The sequence below is a fragment of the Lissotriton vulgaris genome, chromosome 2_2 (assembly GCF_964263255.1).
Source record: "Lissotriton vulgaris chromosome 2_2, aLisVul1.2, whole genome shotgun sequence".
NCBI lineage: Eukaryota > Metazoa > Chordata > Amphibia > Caudata > Salamandridae > Lissotriton > Lissotriton vulgaris.
The window spans coordinates 215,207,067-215,217,230 of NC_141688.1; positions in this window are offsets into that span (position 1 = coordinate 215,207,067).

Sequence of the window (10,164 nt, forward strand, 5' to 3'; positions counted from 1 at the left end):
TCCTCTCCTCTCCAGCCTCCTTTTCCTCTATAGTCTCTTTCCACTCCCATCTCTTTTGAGTCTCTCTCTTCCACCTACATCCTCGCCCTTATCTCATCCACCCTCTTCTCACCACCTTCCATCCTTTTCTCCTGGTCCTTCTATCCAACTCTTTATCCTCTCACCCCTATCTCTTTCCTGCCCGCTCCCCATGCTTCTCCATTTCTTCTATTTTTGTGCCTTCTTTTCCTCTGATTGTACTCGTTTTTCGTGCCTTCTGCTCCCCTGATTGCACTCGTTTTCTTGTTCACTTTCTGCTCGTCATTTCTAGCATATTTCCGACCCCACCGCCATATGTTCACCTCCTCTCTCCCCTCTCCATCCGCCCTTCTCATCTCTTTCTGGCCTCGCCTCGACCTCGCACCTTATTTTCTTAAGGACAGTCTGGATGCTTCACAGCTCCTCTGGCCTCCCTGCCTCCTCCCCCCATTTGCTCCCAAGCCGCATTTCTCCCCCCACCCCCCTAATCACAGCAATGCCAAGAGCTTGTTGTTTACAGGAATCCTCTCTAAAAACCAGCACATTTATTGCAGCCATAGCAAGTATCTTTAATTTCAGTGCCACATAATTACACGCCACATAATTACACTGCACTCAATGCCACATACACTCCAAATACCACTCAGTGCCACATAATTACACGCCACATAATTACACTGCACTCAATGCCACATACACTCTAAATACCACTCAGTGCCACATAATTTCATGCCACATAATTACACTGCACTCAATTCAACATACACTCCAAATACCACTCAGTGCCACATAATTACATGCCACATAATTACACTGCACTCAATGCAACATACACTCCAAGTACCACTCAGTGCCACATAATTACATGCCACATAATTACACTGCACTCAATGCAACTTACACTTCAAATCCCACTATGTGCTACATAATTACACGCCACATAATTACACAGCACTCAATGCAACATACACTCAGTGCCACATAATTATATGCTACATAATTACACTGCATTCAATGCAACATACACACCAAATACCACTCAGTGCCACATAATTTCATGCCACATAATTACACTGCACTCAATGCAGCATACACTCCAAATACCACTCAGCACCACATAATTACATGCCACAAAATTACACTCTACTGAATACAACATACACTCCCCATACTACCATTCAGTGCCATATAAATACACACCTCATACTTACACTCTACTCAATGCAACATAGATACACTTTATCTGTCTATCTATCTATGGCCCTCACTCTATCTGTCCATCTATCGCACTCACTCTATCTATCGCCATCCCTCTATCTATCTATCGATCGCCCTCACTCTATCTATCGCCCTCACTCTATCTATCTATCTATCGCACTCACTCTATCGCATCACCATAGCATCACTCAGCACTACCACATCATCACTCAGGGGCACCATAACATCACTATGCGCTACCACAGCATCACTGTACACCACAGCATCAGTCGTCGCCACCACAACATCACTCAGCGCTACCACAGCATCAATCTGTGCAACCATTCAACAACAACTGGTTCAAATATGTTCTCTCAATGTTTCAAGCTTTATTACAAATGTCACAGTAAGTGATAAATATTTCACTTCTGATCTTGGTTTTTCGTCACAATAAAATACAATGAACATAATCTTCACAAAAGTTATTTACAAAAGCTATTGCCATTATAAATTACAGTAACTTTTATTTAATTATTCATTATTTTAAAAAAAGCCATTTTTATTTGTAATATCAATACATCTAAGTCACATAAATACAACACATATTGCATTACAAATGCTATAGGTGTCATATTTGCGAAAGTTAAAACTATTGGCATTGTAAATGACAAAGCTATTAATTTCGCTATTTTCAAAACCAACACATAAATAAAAGATTTGTCATTTACAAGACCAATAGCTCAAACATTCCTAATGCGAGACCTATTGCATTGCAAATACTTGTTATTACTCCGCGGTCACAAGGGCAGCTGTAGATCACATTAAAAAAAACTATATTTTTATTGAGAACATTTATTTATTTTTTTAACATCATTTTTTATTAGAAAGAAAGCAGAGTCATGATATCAGTCACATGTACATCGACACAATTGAGTCAAGGTTGCCACAATCAAGAAAGAGATTTGCATGCATTTCGTCATATAGGTCCAACTCTGGCCATGGCCAGCTCCATCGTCGGGGATTCACAGAGTTTGTCACGGTATTTGTTCCAATGTCCCCATTTTTTGTCCCACTTCTTGGGGCAGCCTCTGATTTCATAAACAGTTTTTTCGGCATGCATGCAGCGATCCATCCCAACCATCCAGCCCACCACCAGCGGCCTCCCGGGAGCACCCCATTTCATAGCTATAGAGCGCTTAACAAGCAGGAAACCCAACGCCGCCCATTGTAGTTCCAGGTTGTTCAAATCGGTGGCCCCCCATACATTAAGAACACATTCTTTGGGCGATAGTGGGACTGGCTTACCCAGGGAGTCACCCATTTTGTGATGTGTTCCCTCCCAGAATCGCTGTACCACCGGGCATTCCCAGAGGGTGTGGTAGAAGGTGCCGGGTAGGCCCAGCCCCGTAAGCACAGCTCATCAGGGCGCCTACCGATTTTGGCTAGCGTGGGAGCAGACATGTAGGCCCCGTGTAGTACTTTCAGTTGGATTAGCCGAAACCGATGGCAGATTGCCGCCTCTCTAGGGGACATTAAGGCCACCTGCCATTCCTCGTCATCCAACGGACCCAGGTCCGCCTCCCATTTGTCCCGCAGTGGCTGGAAGGTGTCAGGAAGGTTATTACAGAGCTTGCAGTATGTGTAGGAGATAGCCTTCGAAGGGAGGGGTTCTGATAACAGTCTATCCTCCAGGGGGGGGAAGTCTCGGGTATGGATGTGAGGTCGGGGATGGCGGCATGGATGGCATGTTTGATTTGAAGATAGCAGAAATATTCTGTCAGTGAAAGGGAGTGTTTGGCCTGTAGCTCAGCGAACGTCAGTATTTTACCCCTGTGAACTTAGTCGCCCATCGTCGAAATGCCTATCGTGTCCCATTTTTCGAATCCTCGAAGGAAGCAGAGGGAGCCCAATTGTTGCGACGACCATAGCAGTGTTGCCGCAGTAATTTCTCCGACCACCCCATACTTTTGTTTGGTCTATGCCAGATTGCGACTGTGTGTGCCATGGGTCCAACATATCTATTCCTAACCGGTTTGCTATACAGGGCACCCAGGTAGCCCTCTCGCCCGGTCTGGCTTCTGTCGAGGAGGAAGGCCGGATTCATGGGCGAACCATGTATCCATTGGTTAACGGCCACCAGTTGTGACGCCCAGTAGTAGAGGCGCAGGTTAGGCAAGGCGATACCACCGTCGTACCAGCTTTGGCAGAGTTTGCGTAAGGCGATACAGGCTGCACCACCGTCCCATAACAGGAGTGGAATGTCACCCTCCACAGCACTAAAATAAGAGTCGGGGATCTGGAAGGAACAATTCTGCATGGCGTACAAGAAACGTGGGAGTGCCAACATTTTAAATAAAGCCGCCCTGCCAGGGTGGGATAGTGGAAGAGATCGCCAATGGGCCAATTCACTGTGCAACCGTCTGAGGAGACCCAGCAGGTTTCGGTCGTGGAACACTTTGGGGTCTGATGTAACGTACATACCCAGGTATTTAAATCCGTTGGGAGCCACCGTAATGGAGAACCCCCGGGGCAGCACAGGCGGGGGCCGTGTAGCATGTACAGCGTCGATTTAGACCAGTTGATCGAATAGCCCAAGTATTTCCCAAAGTTTGTGAGGACATGGAATAGACTGTTAATAGAGGACCGAGGGGAGGCTACATATACCAGGATGTCATCGGCATAGAGGGAAATTTTGTCCGTTATCTCATCCTTCCATTGGAGGCCTCTGATGGAGACATCTGTTCGGATCCAGTGGGCCAGGGGTTCCAGGATGAGGGGAAACAACAACGGTGACAGGGGGCAGCCCTGCCTTGTTCCCCTGTGAAGTCTAAACTGTCTAGACGTGTGGTTGTTGACCCATACTTGGCCTAGTAAGTCTGTATACAAGAGTTGTACCCAGCGGATAAACTTAGGTCCGAAGCCAAATCTGTGGAGGACCTCAAAGAGATAGGGCCATTCGATAGAGTCGAAAGCCATCGTGGCGTCAAGGGACAGAATGGCAGCGTCTTGCTGTATAATAGGCTGTCGACTTAGGACATTATTGACCCTCAGAAGATTAAGGGCTGTGTTGCGCCCCGGAAGGAAACCCTATTGGTCATCGTGAATTAGGGAGGGAAGCACGAGGAGGAGGTGATTAGCCAGAAGCTTTGCAAGGATCTTTGCCTCCGCACTAATTAGAGAGATCGGTGTATATGAACCGCAGTCAGTGGGTGGTTTATTCGGCTTAAGGAGGACAGCAATGGAGGCTAGTCTCAGGTTGAGCGGTAGGGAACCACTGTCCCTGCTGTCCTCAAACATGTTTTTTAGATGAGGGACAATCTCCGGAGCCATGCCTTTCAGGAATTCAATGGGAACGCCGTTGGGGCCCATAGCTTTACCGGAGTTAACAGCAAAGAGCGCCGTAGTTAGCTCGTCAACCGTGATGTCGGCGTCTAATGTCTCTTGCTCGGTCTCTGAGAGGGTAGGTAGGCGCATCTCCTCCAGAAGTTGTCTGGACTCCTCCGAGGTGTAACGCGCACCAGCAGTGTATATAAGTTCTAAGTGGTCGGCGAAAGCCTCCGCTATTTCTCGTGGATCCCCCGTCGCGGACCCATCTGGTCTTACAATGGATGGCACCCATCTGGACCTCTGGTCACGCCGCTCCAGCCATGCAAGCATTTTTCCCGCACTGTCTCCAAATTCGTATACACGGTGACGTGTATGGAGTAACCAAGCCTGTGCCTTTTCCTGCACCAGCTCTTTATAAACAGCTTGTTGGGTTCGGAGACGGCGAGCCGTCTCTTCCGAGGTGGCGGTGTTGTGGGACCGTTCGAGACCAAGGAGGTCAGATTCGGCCTGCTGGATCTGTTCGTCGTGTTTGTGCAGATAAGCCATTTTAAGAGCTAACACCTCACCTTTAATGACCGCTACATATGCCTCCCAGATCGTGACCGCTGAGCTCACCAAACCTACGTTGTCCGCGAAATAGAAATCGGTTCGCTCGATCAGGCTGTCTTCAATGTCCGGGATCTGTAGGAGCCAGGTGTTGATAATGATGGGACCCCGGGTGTACCGTCGGTGGTACGTCAGGTCCACGCTAAGGGGAGAGTGGTCAGAGATGCCCCGGGGAAGACCTTTCGGTCGAGTGAAGCAGCCTCTGTCTGTGGTGGGGCAAAAGAAATAGTCAATTCGGGACATGCTGTGGTGTGCGTTAGAGTAGTGTGTGAAATAGGGTATGGCGGGATTGTGGGTGCGCCAAATATCCTCAAGCCCCATTGCCTGCGCGAAGTTAGACAGTTCAGAGCCCTGTCTGTGTGAGCTGCGCCTAGGATGTCAGTCCATTTCATCATCCATTGTCATGTTGAAATCGCCCTCGATAAGAAGTGTGCCGGCGGGGAGGCCTAACAGTCGGGTTCCCAACTCTCTGAGGGAATACCTACCTAGGGTCGGTGGGAGATATGCCGATATGATATTTAGGGGATGTCCCTCTCAGGCAGCCTCTACTAATGCAAAGCGGCCCAGGGGGTCGGCCCATGTCTTTGTAAGTGTCAGCGCTAGACTCTGTTAACCACAATCCCGGTGCCGCGGGACCAAGAGGTGAACCACGCATGGACTGTGTCGGGCTTGTAAGTGTCCAGGCAGAATCCCAATCTCCTCGGGAGCGAAGCTAGTATCGCTCTACTTCAGAAAGACAATACCCTCCAGATGAAGCAAAGTACACCAAAAAAGGGTAGGTATCTCACTAAAAGAGAGAGACCAGAAAACCATAGGTCAGTCAATGTGCGGAGAGGGGAGCCACGAGGTGTTCAATCGGTTAGGACCACTGTAGTGTAGGGAGAGAAAAGACAACAAGAAGAATATATCATTAATGTACAAAGTAATAGGGACAATAATCTACACTGTCATACATAGGCCCCTTGCAATGTGCTGTCCCACACTCACCGGACCTGATGATTCTGAGTGCAGCAAATTTAAAGGAGGAAGAACCTTCCGTTGGTCTCTCTTTGCAAAGAAAACAGAGTTATCGCTATAACAAAGGAACAATATCTTGGGCACGCGTTTTTGTCAGGCTGCGAGTCTGTTTCCATATAGTTCCATACAGACGCTTCCAGCGTTGGAAAGCAATTAGGCGACAGAGTCTGACAAAAATGTCTCCAAAGGAAGAAACGCGTCCTCGCGTTTATAACGTTAGTGGCTAAATTCAGGAAAAAACAAAAATGCGTCCTTGGCGGATGTAATTGCAACTGGAAGAAGGGAAACAACCGCGTAGTACGCGTTTGTAATTACGATAGCGGAAGAAAAAGGAAACACTCCACCGAAGGAACACGATCAGTCTGGTTGAAAGGCACACAGCAGATGCAGATTCAATTTGAAAGAACACTCGGGCAGCAAGGGTTGTCAGCCAGAGTACAAGCCGCCGTAGAATTCACAACGGCTAAAAATGTTCAATAAAGTTTTGAAAAAAAAAAAAAAAAAGGAAATCCCACGTAGATAACTTGGCAAGACCGGCAATGCTGAGGGAAAGGGACTGGAAGACTCCGTAATCAATACTGGCGGCAGAAAGGCACAAAAAGATGAAAAACAGATAGCTCACAGGTACTTCGAGGGAGTTTCAGGTCACAAGGAAAAATACCGGCAGAGGTATCAGCAAGGTCTCTAGAGGATTAGTCACGAAAACCAACCGTCGCCATGATTGAGAGGAGGGGTTAAGTACCTCCCATGATATCACATGACTAGTTCTTAAAGCAGTATGGAACAGCACATTACATGTCTCTGGTGAATGCATTCTGGTATATGTAGTGCTACTGATTTTTACTCCTAACTGTACTCCCCCCTAAAGGCCTTCTCACCGGTCTTGGCTTAGAGGGGTTTAACGCATGAAATCTCCTCACTAATCTGGGAGCATGTACGTGTTCAGCGGGTTCCCAGGTTCTATCTTCTGGTGCGTATCCCACCCAGTCAATCAAGTATTGTAGTTTTCCTCTATATCTTCTTGAGTCTAATATTTTTTTTACTTCGTATTCCAATTCTTCCTTTACAGTTACAGGGGGAGGAGGAGGGTCAGGTTGCATAGGAGGCACATAGGGTTTCAATAGTGATGCGTGGAAGACAGGATGTATTTGGATTTCAGGGGGTAGGCTTCACTTGATGGCTACAGGAGAAATTATTTTACTGACTACAAAAGGTCCTAAAAATCGGGGTTGCAATTTACGGGGCCCTTCTAGTCTAAGGTTCTTTGATGATAACCACACCTTATCTCCTGTTTTGTATTCTGGGGCAGGACGTCTGTGTTTATCGGCTTGTGTCTTCATGTTCACCTTAGCCTGTTCTAACTCTAGTCTGGCTTGTTATCAAATTCTCAATAAGTGCTGGTGATGTTCTACCACAGCAGGAGTGTGGGCAACAGATGCAAGTAGTACTAAAGGGAGGAATTTGGGATGATAACCGGTTGTGAAATAAAATGGAGAAGTTTTGGAAGCAGAGTGAGTGGTATTATTGTATTAGAACTCAGCCAGAGGTAATGCCTGTACCCAATCTTGACAAGAGGTCCAGACATCGTAGATATTGTTCCAATGTCTGATTGGTTCTCTCAGTTTGCCCATCTGTCTGGGGGTGATATGCCGATGATAGGCGGTGATCTATGTGTAGAGCTTGACATAAGCCTTGCCAGAATTTGGAGATGAACTGGGGACCTCTGTCAGAGATGATCATGGAGGGTAAGCCGTGAAGGCGTACTACATTTTGCACAAAGGTGTCAGCTAGTTCTAATGCTGTAGGTGTCTTCTGAAGGGGAACAAAATGTGCCATTTTCGATAACAGGTCTACTACCACTAGTATGGCAGTATATCCTCGAGTTAGGGAAAAATCAGTAATAAAATCCATACTGATAGAAGTCCATGGACAATTGGGTACTGGAAGGGGTTGCAATAGACCAGCAGGTGCAGTATGTGAGGCCTTTTGATGGGCACAGGTGGGGCATGCCTTTACATACTCGGTTATATCTCTTGCCATTCCTTCCCATCAGAACCATCTTTGACACAGTTGCTTTGTTTTGGCTTCTCCCGGGTGTCCTGCCAACGGTAAATCATGACACCAACGTGTGATCAGAATTTGTGATTCCTTTGTAGGAAGGAACAACTTTTGGTTATGAAACATGAGATTGCCAGTCAAGGTGTTGTCAGGTTTTTTAAGCCATTCATTCTGATCGAACTTTGCATAGGATTGTTCAAGATGTTCCAAGAAGGTGTTCGAATCCACCTTGGCATCCCCTATCGCAATGATTTTATGTTCAGGAATGATAGGCATTGGGGTTTCGTTAGTGACAAGGCTTTCTTTACCCAACCTAGACAATGCGTCAGCTTTTCCATGTTTGATTCCTGGGCGGAAATGTATTTGAAAATCATACTCGCTGAAGAACGAGACCCAGCGGAGTTGTCGTTGAGTCAGGGCTTTAGCAGTTCTGAAACATTGTAGATTCTGGTGGTCTGAATAAATTCCCAGTAAATAATGGCGCCACTCTTGAAAAGCCATTTTAATGGCTAACAATTCTCTTTCACCTATCGTGTAGTTCTGCTCAGATTGGGTTAATGTCTTAGAAAAATAGGCTACAGGATGAAGCATCCCCTTTTGTTTGTCACGTTGAGAAAGAATCCCTCCCATTGCGTAGTGAGACGTATCGGCCTCAAGATAATATGGTTGGTTTTCGTCAGCATGTTTGATCACAGGGGCAGAAGTGAAACTTTTCTTTAGAGTCTGTAATGCTTTTTCGGCTTCTTGGTCTTATTTGAATTCAACCCCCTTTTTCAGTAAACATGTTATAGGAGCTATGAGAGCAGAGAAATGGTTGATAAATCTCCTATAGAAATTCGCAAATCCAAGGAATGACTGAATTTCTCTAACTAAGAAGGACTGTTTCAATCCACAATGGCCACCACTTTGGCTGGGTCCATGTGAATCCCAGTGGGTGAGATGATAAAGCCCAGGAATGCTACACTTTGTGTATGAAAAATGCATTTATCTAGTTTGGCAAAAAGATGGTGTTCTTGTAACTTGCTCAAAATGGTTCTTACATGACTCACATGCTCCCTCTCATCCTTGGAGTATATCAAGATATCTTCTATATATACTATGACGAATAAATCCAAATACTCCCGCAGTATTTCGTTAATAAAGAATTGAAACGCTGCAGGAGCGTTGCATAAGCCAAACGGCATTACGCAGTATTCGTACAAGCCGAATTTAGTTCTAAAAGCCGTCTTCCACTCATCTCCCTCTCTGATGCGGATCAGGTGGTAGGCCCCTCTTAAGTCTAGTTTGGTAAATATAGTGGCCTTCCTCACCTGAACCAACAGAGTAGAGATGAGCAGAAGAGTGTACTTGTTTTTTACAGTTACCTTATTTAAGGCGCAGTAGTCCAAGCAGGCCCAGAGTCCTCCTTCTCGTTTAGGGATAAAAAAAAAAGGGGGGAAGAGACAGGGGAAGAGGAATGTCTGATAAACCCCTTCTTTAGCATGTCCTGTAGGTATTCTTGGAGATACTTTGTCTCAGTGAGTGCGTATATACGGCTTACAGGCAACTCAGCACCCGGGATTAGGTCTATCCTATAATCGTAGGTTCTGTGAGGAGGTATGGCGACTGCCTTTATTCGTCAAATACGCCTGAGTATTGTTGGTACTCTACAGGAAGGGAGGCGCCATCAATGGTAGTTGAGGCGCAATACACTGGTGTATGCCAATGAGAGATGTCTTGGTAGCAGTGGGTCAAACAATGAGGAGACCGCAATGTGACAGTCCTTGCCATCCAATCTATGTGTGGATTGTGCTTTTGGAGCCAAGGGACTCCCAGGATGGCCCCAAAATCAGGCGTATCTATGAGATCGAAGGATATGGTCTCAGAATGACCATTGTCACACATTACAATGATATCAGGGGTGTGGACTTTTATCATGCCGAGGACAGTTCAGAGCTATCC